The sequence below is a fragment of the Elgaria multicarinata genome, chromosome 10 (assembly GCF_023053635.1).
Source record: "Elgaria multicarinata webbii isolate HBS135686 ecotype San Diego chromosome 10, rElgMul1.1.pri, whole genome shotgun sequence".
In the NCBI taxonomy this organism is placed as follows: domain Eukaryota; kingdom Metazoa; phylum Chordata; class Lepidosauria; order Squamata; family Anguidae; genus Elgaria; species Elgaria multicarinata.
The window spans coordinates 35389651-35400507 of record NC_086180.1 but is presented as its reverse complement, the minus strand read 5'-3'; positions in this window follow the sequence as shown (position 1 = coordinate 35400507).

Below are 10857 nucleotides of genomic sequence, written 5' to 3'. Positions count from 1 at the left end.
TGGTGGCCATCACTACATCTTGTGGTAGCGAATTCCATAGTTTAACTATGCACTGTGTGAAGAAGTACTTCCTTTTATCTGAGCTGAATCTCCCACAAATCATATTCATGGGATGACCCCAGCTTCTAGTATCATGCTAGTGAGAGAAAAATGTCTCCCTATCCACATTCTGCACACCATGAATGATTTTGTACACCTCTATCATGTCTCCCCTTAGCCTCTTTTTTTCCAAACTAAACAACCCCAGCTGTTGTAACCTTCCCTCATAAGGGAGATGCTCCAGCTTCTTGACCATTTTAGTTGCAGTAAGAGCTTTAAGATGGTATTTTGCCTTTGGCCCCATTCTCTCCAAAAACTTCTCTGAAATGGAATAATTCATCCCTCCAGCAGGTGTCAATCCCCCTACCTTATCATTATCTAGGACTTTAAGCTCCAGGCCAGCATGACGCCTACCCTTGGGAAGAGGAGGAAACTGGAGAAATTGTAGTTCCTTTTGGGCATTTATATAATGCACGTGGAGGGAAATGTAGAAGCATGGTGGCAGTTTTCACCCCGACCTATGTGCATCCATTTTGAAGGTCTGCACAGATCCTACACATGTTGAACGCTTGGCAACTTCAAGGTTCACAGCCATTGGCCTGGTTCAGACAACGCGCTAAACCATGGTGCTTAACCACAAAATGGTTAATGGCATTTTGTGGTTAAGCAGCATGGTTTAGCATGTTGTCTGAACCAGGCCATTGTGATTGCACGTGCACGCACACACACATGACTTCTGAAAGGCACTACAAGCAGGTAACTGGTACTGATGTGCTTTCATGATTAGGGCATGTCATGGCAATTGCAAGCTATTGTCCCAGCTAGCCAGGAGTTCAGGAAATTTCAATGGGAAAAAGTGGCTCCTTTCCTTCTTTGTATGCCCTGTCTGGTGTTTATAGTGGAAATCAACCTTATAAACTGCACAATGGATATACTTCAAGGCTTTGGTGCATAGTACGTTCAACCACCTATTAAGAAGACCCATCCTTATTATAAATTTAACCAGTCATTAACTCCATAATGTGCCGGGTAGATACTCATATTGGGGTGTGGGGTGTTTTTTGTTTTTTTTGTTTTGTAAATATGTGGGGATTTGGGACTATATATCCTGACCCAATTACTTTGATTGGGCTACCATTTATCTGTATCTCTTGCAATCCTTTAAAATAGCCTTCCTCAACCTGGGGCGCTCCAGATGTGTTGGACTACAACTCCCAGAATGCCCCAGCCAGAGATGCAGTCCAACACATCTGGAGCACCCCAGGTTGAGGAAGGCTGCTTTAAAATATCTAAATAAACTATTACACAGTAGCCTTATGCTGGCAAATCTTGGCTTACTGTGAATGTGCTATGTGCTGCTGTATTCAGCCAATTCGCTCTTCTCACAAGTGATGAGGAGTGAATGGGCTGCATCCACCTGCATGCGTTACATCCAAATCCAGCCCCTTGGTTCTTCTTGCGCCTTTTACAAGCAAGATTTGTTCCTGGCTTATAAATACTGGCTTGTTTCGAAGCAACAAGCAAGTGCTTGGGTTTGGGCAATCCTGGCTTACTGGTTTCTGTGAATAAGGACTCTTTCTTGCCTAATGAGCATCATTTTATTTATTTATCATACAAACCTACAATAAAACATAACGCTCCTGGTTCTCTGCAGATCTCAAGTTTAGATTGTCTTCAATAAACCTTTCATTGACCAAAATGTGTTATCTATGTGTAAGAATTGTTTGATCACCTTGTCTTATAGTATAAAGTTCTGCGTGAATGAATCCATATTCTAACAACACTTGATATTTATATAACACTGTACCTTACTGCCTGAAGCATTTCATGTACATTGCGTTAGTATTCCATGCAACCACCACCCTGAAGGATATCATTATCCTCATATTATGAATGACAGGTTGAGACAAACATGACTTCCCTACAGCCATTCAATAAATTTACATCTGAGCAGAGATTGAAATGTGGACTTCTAGTTTATAGCTCATGTTCTTGACAGATGCACTGCACCAGCTTAATCGTTTTCAACCACCAATGAGGAAATCACCCCTCACCAGCACAATGCTTTCAGAAATATTGAGGCATTTTGAAGCATCTTACACAACTGTCTCATCTTCACTGACGATTTGGGCTGGATTCCAAGTGCTTTCTACAAGCCGTTGTTTGGGATGGAGAGATTGTTCACTCCACTAATGCTATATTTGGACTGGAAAGTGATCCTCGGTGAGAATGAAAAGCCACTGGGATCCAACAGGAAGGTCTCAAATAGATGATATTATATGAAAGGAAGAAACAACTTCGAAGTATCTGAGGAAATTTCCACAGTGACCCAACTGACATTTCCCCCCCCCCCATGACATCACGTTAAGCAAAACATTAAGGGTTTATTCCAGCTTATCTCTGATCTTTTAAAAAAACTTAATAAGGGGGGAAACTGCAGGAGATGTCCTGGCTGTTGACAACGTCATGAAATTGACCCACAAACTTCTGTAAGTGGCCATTCACAAGCGTGTTATAAATTGTTCATTTAAAGAAGCCCTGAGTGTCCGCCAGCTGAATGGGTGGCAAACCACAGAAATTAATGCAAACAATTAAAAAATCTCCAAGCATGCAGGAAAAGGAGCTGAGTATGACATCTTAGTGAGATGATACAAACCAAGAGGTAAGATTAAACTAGGGTGACCATATGAAAAGGAGGACAGTGCTCTTGTATCTTTAACAGTTGTACAGAAAAGGGATTTTCAGCAGGTGTCATTTGGATGCATGCAGCACCTGGTGAAATTCCCACTTCATCACAACAGCTAAAGTTGCAGGAGCCTTGCCGTCTTTTGTATCTGGTCATTCCAGTATACCTATAATCTTGCAGGAAGGTTTGGACTGATGCTTTATCTTTATCACAGTTGAATCAGGTTGGTAGTTCCTTGCAGGATCTGCAGCAATAATTGGAATACTGAATTGTTCACAAAACGAGAGAGTTCCCACCTTGAATGTTTCCCATTGCAAGAGAAGGAGGGACTTGAACAAAGGAGGAAAGAGTCACTATGGCCTGGTTCCCATATAACGCTAAGCTGTGGAGCGGTTTGTAGAAATCTAGCTTGTTGTTTGTCTGAACACATCCTTGCAAACAAACCATGGTTTATTAAGCAGCTGCAAACAATTAATATAAGCCATGGTTTATTGTTGGCTTATAAAGTCTGGCTTGTTTAAACAATGGCTTGTTGTGATGTCTAAATCCAATACTATGGCTTATCCCTGACTTATTTATTTATTTAAAACATTTATATCCTGCCCTATATCATTATGATCTCAGAGCGGCATACAGATAAAAACATACAGTATAAAACAATAAATATACACAGTTAAAAACAAATTAAACCATGAACCAAGTTAAAACAATATATAATTTAAAAGCAGTAAAAGCAGTTGCACTGCTTTATGCCCTGAAACAGAGTTGACCAGCAAGAGCAGCCTGAAAATGGAACTGCTGTGAAGGCTGGCAAAATGGATAGAAGAATAACAAATCAGAAATAGAGAAAACAAGACAATTCATGGCTACAGAAGCAAACCATAATTAATATAAACCATGGCTTTTCATTATGTGTGAATGCAGCTTTTGAACTTTATATGAAAATCCCAAGGAAGATGGGAAGGAACTTGTGAAACCAACCTTATTCATCTTCTGTTTTGTTTTGTTTCCACCTTCCTTTACTTATGAGTCCCAAAGCACAGGTGTCATGTCTCTTATTCCTTCTAGAATTTGCAGTTGTGCAGAGTCAGATATTCTTGTTCCTCTTAAAAATAGTAACCCCTCAACAAAGCTTGGGAATACAAGTTTATCTTGCTCAGGGAGGCCGAAGGAACATTGCCTATTAAAACTGCAAGTCCCAGGTGGAGCATTTAAATATAGTTCTGGCACAATAATAGGAAAAAAATTAGATCAAACTTTCTCCTAGTCTCAGTGCCAGTGAGATGTCATTTAACCTGCTAGCAAAATCTGATGATCAGAAAGATGATGTTAGCAGTAATTCCATAACAGAAATCTAATATAAATACGGCTTAAATGCTCTCTAATGTTCAGTAGCATATGCACAAGCTGAAGATCAGGATGACCACTGCTAAAATTACGCATAACAGGGTTAGACATTTCCAAACCATGAAGCACAGATAGGTGAGTTATCTTCTACTTTCTATTAAAGAGGGCTTATGTTCTTCATGTTTAATTGTTCAGAGGGTCTTCCCAGTGAATGTCATGTTAACTTCTGGTTCTTTCTCAGAAGGCCTCACAAATGTAATAAATAAATAAATAAATCCTAGAAATAATTAATGTATAAACTGATTATGTATTTTCAACACAGTTCTTTTCCTGAACACTGATTTTATTTTACTTTTAAATACCTTGCTCTAGTTAAAATATGAACACATGGGGAGCCAGACTTTTGGGGCCCTTTTGCACTCCAATCGCTGTGTTCCGTTGTCCCATGAATGCAACTCTCTAGTCCAACCTTCCCCAGTGCTCTCCAGATGTTGTGGACTATGAATCCCATCTTCCCCAGCTAGCATGGCCATTGGGAAAGGCTGTTCTAGTTGAAGAAGGGCTGCCAAAGTGGAGCAGGGAATGAGGAGCTGGTTGGCCGCAGGAAACCCAAATACAGAGAATGGGAAGTGCAAAAGATGACTGGATCATGACCAAAGATTCCGGGTAGAACTACAGGATACTAAGGATGCATAAAATAACTTGGTTAAAGTGTAAATAAGTAATATTATGTCTTATGCTTACAATTTTGTGGCATTTTAGTGGGTCCTCCTAATTAAGGTATTGCCTGACTCTAGGTTTGGTTTTGGGTTTTCTGCCTAAGGGGCCAACACAGCTGCCTTTGCTTTTTGTGTGCTTAAGGTGGAGATTAGGGGAATCTGAGTTTCAGAATCTTAAAATAAGACAAATCATGATGTCCTTGGAGGTGCAATCCTATATGCACACACTTATTGGACAGTAAGTCCCTTGAACGAAATGGGATCTATCTCTGAGTAAACATGCATAAGATCAGCTTGTACATGGTGAAGAATAGAAAGGCAATAGACGTTAAAGAAGGGTTCTAACCCCCAGAACAAATAGGTTGTCAATGAATTATACTAGATGAGTTTGACATTATTTGCTTTCTTACTGATCTGTGTTTATTTTCAGCAGTCGCCCTTTTTCTTTCTGCAAATGGGTAGTTCCATGCTTTTCACATATAGCCTTCTAAGGATAGAAATAAAGCTAACTGGACTATATTATTATTATTATTATTATTATTATTATTATTATTATTATTATTTATATAACACTCCATAGCTGAAGCTCTCTGGGCGGTTTACAAAGATTAAATGATTAAACATTAAAAAACAATATACAAAATTTAAAAACATAAAAACAGCTAACATTTAAAACATTTTTTAAACATTCAGCCAGGTCAAAGCTAGTTCAGGAGTCAGTTAAAACTCAACATATGATGTTAAATGCCTGGAAGAAAAGAAAAGTCTTGACCTGGCACTGAAAAGATAACAATGTTAGAGCCAGGCGGGCCTCATCGAGGAGATCGTACCATAATATTCTGGTCTTTCATCCTTTATTTTAGAAGAAGTAGGCACTGGACAGGGAGGAAATCCACAGGACCCAGGCAAGAATCACTTAGAGCCATGGATGACCCATTTTTAAAAAATGTGTATGTTGTATTTTAGGAAATTCGGTGTTTCCATTTCTGGAATTGGGGCCGGTATGGGGATGTAGAGGAAACAGGTCTGCTTAAACTTCACTATCAGAGCCAAATTTAGCCTGTAAGTTTAAAGATGGGTATGAATCAATTGAAAACATTAATCAAGAAGCAACGTTGTTGATATTGAGAATGCTCATACATAATGCTAGGAAGTAGTAAGATTTCCAGTATTTCTCAGTATCATTTCTGATACTTGGGAAGAATCTATACTACTGCTTTGAAACAGTTTATAACAGTAGTGACAACTATTGGGGCCCTGGATACACTCCACATACAGTTTTCAAATAGTTTTCAAAGTGTCATATCCTGCTTGGTGTAGATCTGGCCTTGGACTACTGAGCAGGAGTTCCTACAAGCTTTGTAGCAAGATAGGGCCCAAATCCTTTACTTCCAAAGTAGATCAAAAATAAACATCCAACCTACACGTTTGTTCCATTCAAGGCAACAAACATCTGAGCCACCTGAGAGAAGGCAGTGTGTCATTATCTGCAGGGATTTCCAGCGTTTTTGTGGCAGGTGTCCTGTGCCTTCAGCAGTGGAATGACAAGTGAGGATTCAGCAGGTGCACTTTTGCTTGGCATGAAGATGCAATGATGGATATTTGCTTATTATGCAACTGCTATAGATGCAGAAGCCCTGCCGAGAAAAGCAACAACACAGAATACAGGTGTGTTTGTATTCAGGCACAGCCATAACTGCTGTCTAGCCTTCAGACTCTTCCTTCCCTCTGTTCCCTTAAACTAGGAAAAACTTTGCTGCAGGCCTGTGTTTCAGAGGCCTGTCGGGCAGTTGTATAGAAGGCATTTAAATAAACCTGTTGACTGCATCCCCTATGTGAAGCTTGAATCCAGTAGTCAAGGTTCAACCGAGAGCACACAGGATATTAAAACAGCCATCTTGTATATGGAATATGGTAACACCTTCTTAAATCCCAGCAATGCTTAACAAAACAGCCTCCAGACAGCTGTTAGGACCACTTAGAACAATGGTCTTCAACTGGTGAGTCTCAACCCAAAAGTGGCTTGCAGTCCAGATGAGTCGCAGCAAAGTTGTTGCCGCCATATGAAAGTGGGTCCCCATGTTTCAGGTTGGGAGTCTCAGCCGGGTCTTGGGTCTGGACTACTTAAAGACCACTGACTTAGAGCATAGACAACTGAACCTGACTTGCCTTCTCACAATAAATGAGCAGAAAAGAAAAGGAATAAGAGCAGAGTACAATTCTTGCTTCCTTTCAGTTTGAACAAATCTAGAAACATAAACTGTACACCTCTGAGTTCCTCCACTGTATGTGATCCTTTACATCAGGGGCGGGGAATGTGTGCCCCTCCAAGTTGGACTGCAGTGCCCATCAGCCCTCACTGGCATAGCCCATGGAGAAGGATCAACGGAGCTGGCAGTGCAACAACATCTGGAAGGCCACACGTATCCCATCCCTGCCTTGCTTCAAGAGCAAGGAGGTATTTTATGACACATTACCTTTCATTACTTTTCTTAGGTAATGCCCTCAAATCCTAGCCATGATGCAAGGCACAGTGTCTTGCTTAAAGTAAATTAATGTCTTGTTTGTCTTGTTTAAGTACATTATCCGAGTTCAGGAGCCGCATGAAAAAGGCAGTGGCTCCAGACTCCTGTCTTTATGACATAACAGTGATACTCTGCCTTTCCAGTGATTTATCAAGATAGGCAACTAGGATTACCAGACAATGTTTCTTTGTACTAGCATGTACAATTACTGACCACTTTTATCCAACATCTAATCCAAAGGTCTGCGCACTCAGGAAAAATGCATTTTCTAAACCACTACAAAGAAGGAAGACGATTGTCATAAAACAGTTCAGGGTGGAATTTCTTGATCAAAGGAACTAATCGCAATTTATGCCTCCAGTTATAAAAAAACAAAACCTGGCCATGTTCGGTCAATCATCCAAGGCTTCATAAACTTGTGCATGAGTGCTACAGACACACAATACTTCTTATCCTTTCCCTCATTTTTCCATTGCATGTTGGCTTTGCGTGAAGATTATTTTGTGCAGCTCTATCCTGTCTGCAGTGTTGCTCCCCCTTTTTCTAAGCTAAACACTCCCAGACATTATAACCTTAAAATCATAGAATGGTAGAGTTGGAAGGGACCTATAAGACCATCGAGTCTAACCCCCTGCTCAATGCCTTCCTCACAGGGGAGTTACTACAGACCCGAGATCATTTTGGTTGTCCTTTGCTGCACCATATCCAATATGAGGTGCGGTGGCCAGAACAGTACATAGTACAGTCATGGGTGCACCATAGATATTTATTTACTGCATTTCTATACTGCCCAATAGCCAAATAGTAGGATATTGACAGTTTTATTTTCCATTCTTTCTATAATTATAGCCAACATGGATTTATAGTAGTTGTACATATAGAGCAAATAGCAGCTTCAGGAGCAATTATCATTGGGTAAATATGACAGAAGAAAATGCTTGTCCCATCCCAGCACTGGAGTCCCAATTGAATTAGGAAGTCCCCACACCTGCTGCCAAACTGTTGAAAAACAAACAAACAAACAAACAAAAACCAGCAGGCAACAGATCTCCTGTCATCCCAATGGCCAGCATTCAGACATGCAAGTCACCATTTGATGCTGCGGTCATAATTAAGTAACCAAGGGCGTCATCAGATGAGCATTTTATAGCACTTTCATTCCTGGCCACTCACGTTTTTTTGCAGGTCCTTTTGACGCTAACGTCCACCTCCTGCACATCTCCCATTCCTTCTGGACTTTTTTCCGTCATAAAATAAGACCGAGAAAATCCGTTTGGGGGGGGGGGGCTATAGTGAAACTTGCCACCATTCCCTGCTTTGTGCAGGAGAAGCAGTGTGATAAAATTTCCCACTGAATGGGGCACGTGGACTTGCCTGCTTCCTCTTTCTTCCCTGTGTAAAGAAAGAAGCTGCTCATCCCTATTGTGGGACAGAAGCAGATGGTTAAGCAACAGGAGGGAAACATGATCCCCCTCCCCGTCTGATGACTCTCCAAGTTTCATCTATGAACCAGGCCTTCCTCTGAATAAAATATGTAAATACTGTAAATGCAGAAGTGATTCTAGTCCATTTAAATTCAGCTAAAAGCAATGCAACTGACCTCAGGGGTGTTCTCCCTGTTGTTATTAGTGTTAAGCAATTATCTCTTTTAAGAGTGTGTTTCTACAAATACCTCCTTCCAGATGGTCTTGTATGAATGACAACCTTCTCATGGACTTAACAAGCTGTGCGTTGCATTAATTAACTCTCTTCTCCAGATTCAGCGTTGTTTACAAGTTGCTGATGAAACCTGTTCTTCCTCATTCAAAAACCAATGTTCTACTGTTTCTATTTACACAAAATGCAATGTGAGGGTTAGTTTAGCATTCCAGTCCTTTTGCTTTTGGAGAGCAATAATGGACAAATGCGACAATTTTAACGGAAGGGGACTTCTGTAGACTGGAGCAGGAGGGAGTGGGTAGTGAAGTTGGCATCTTCATGGAAGCAGATACGGTCAAAAAGGAATGGTCTTTCCTCTCATCTTTAAGGAATTTCCCAACACATTCTTCGGGTGATTCTGAGGATCATCAGACGGCTGCAGGTGGTGGTGGATTGCATCTTCCTACCTTCGCTTTGCCGCCTTCTTCTGTCCCATAATAGGGATGAGCAGCCTCCTCTTTCTTCACATGGGGAAGAAAGAGGAAGCAAGCAATGACCACATGGCCCATTTAGTGGGCGTTTTTATTGCACTGCTTTTCCTGCACATAGCAGGAAATGGCAGCAAGTTTCATTACAGCCCAGGAAATCAGATTTGATGAGGATTATATTGTGACGGAAAAAAACGAGCAGAATGAGCGGGAGATGCGCGTGAGCAACGCTGTGTCATCAAAATGCCCCGTGAAGAACTGTGAGTAGCCAGTTGTGAGCATGTGATAAAACGCTAGTCTGAAGGAGCTAATTGTCAGAGCAGTGAGGCAAAGCGCATGGTACTTAGGGCACAAATACAATCTCCCCAAACTTAAAGCCCTTTAAGTCCCTTTGATTTTAATGGGGAAACTAAGCATGTACTTCAATGTCACTTGATAAAATCAATGGGACATAAAAGTGCTGAACTTTGGCGGAATTGTGCACATCATGTTTTATGTTGTTGCATGGGCACAGCACTTTGTGTTCTTTAGCTTATGCACTAATCTTGCTAATGCAGCGTGTCTCTTAGTATTGGACTGTGGAAATCGGTAGGGTTTAGTTAAGAAGCAGTGCACATGTTCGGTGAAATCTATGCTTATTATTTTTTATTTTAATAAACATTTTTGAAAGCTGTGTCATAATCAGATGGGATTCAATTTTCATAAACATAAGGCTAGGGGATATACAACTGTATGTAATGAGTTAGAATTAACAAGAGAAAACTTGGTCATTCACCTTTTGGTGCTTTTGGTGCAAATCAAAAATAATAGATATGCTTCTCATTTTTTATTAGAGTTGATAGCAAATTTAAACTAGGCTTATCACCACTTACTCTGATAGTTTGCATCATACTGGAATTCTGATTGTATAATATGGTAAACATCACTATACGTTTTGTCCAATAGATGAAAAAATTGCACATCTTTGGGTTTGTCATAGAGATCACGGTGAACAAAATCTCAGCTTTAGGAATAATTTTGGGCTATATTCCATGTTCCAGTTTGAGGGAGACCTTGAAAAGTCTCATTTTCAGACTTTCCCAATAGTCAAAATATCTTAAATTATATGTTTCTCAAATGTTCCTGAAATTAACATTCCTGAAATTAACACATCAGTTATGAGGGGGATAGATACACATGTAAAGAGAGATATAAATGTAAAATTTTCAGATTTTTCTTCTAGTCAGTGCCCTCGGCACTGTAAACATATCAAGTGCAAGTTTCCTAGGCCACATGGAAAAATTCTAACAATTCGGATACCTTAAGTGAATGAATTGGTAACGCGCTGGTAACTTCGAAGCTCGACTTCTGCAATGCGCTCTACATAGGGCTACCTTTGTGCCTTGTCCGGAAACTTCAACTAGTTCAAAACATGT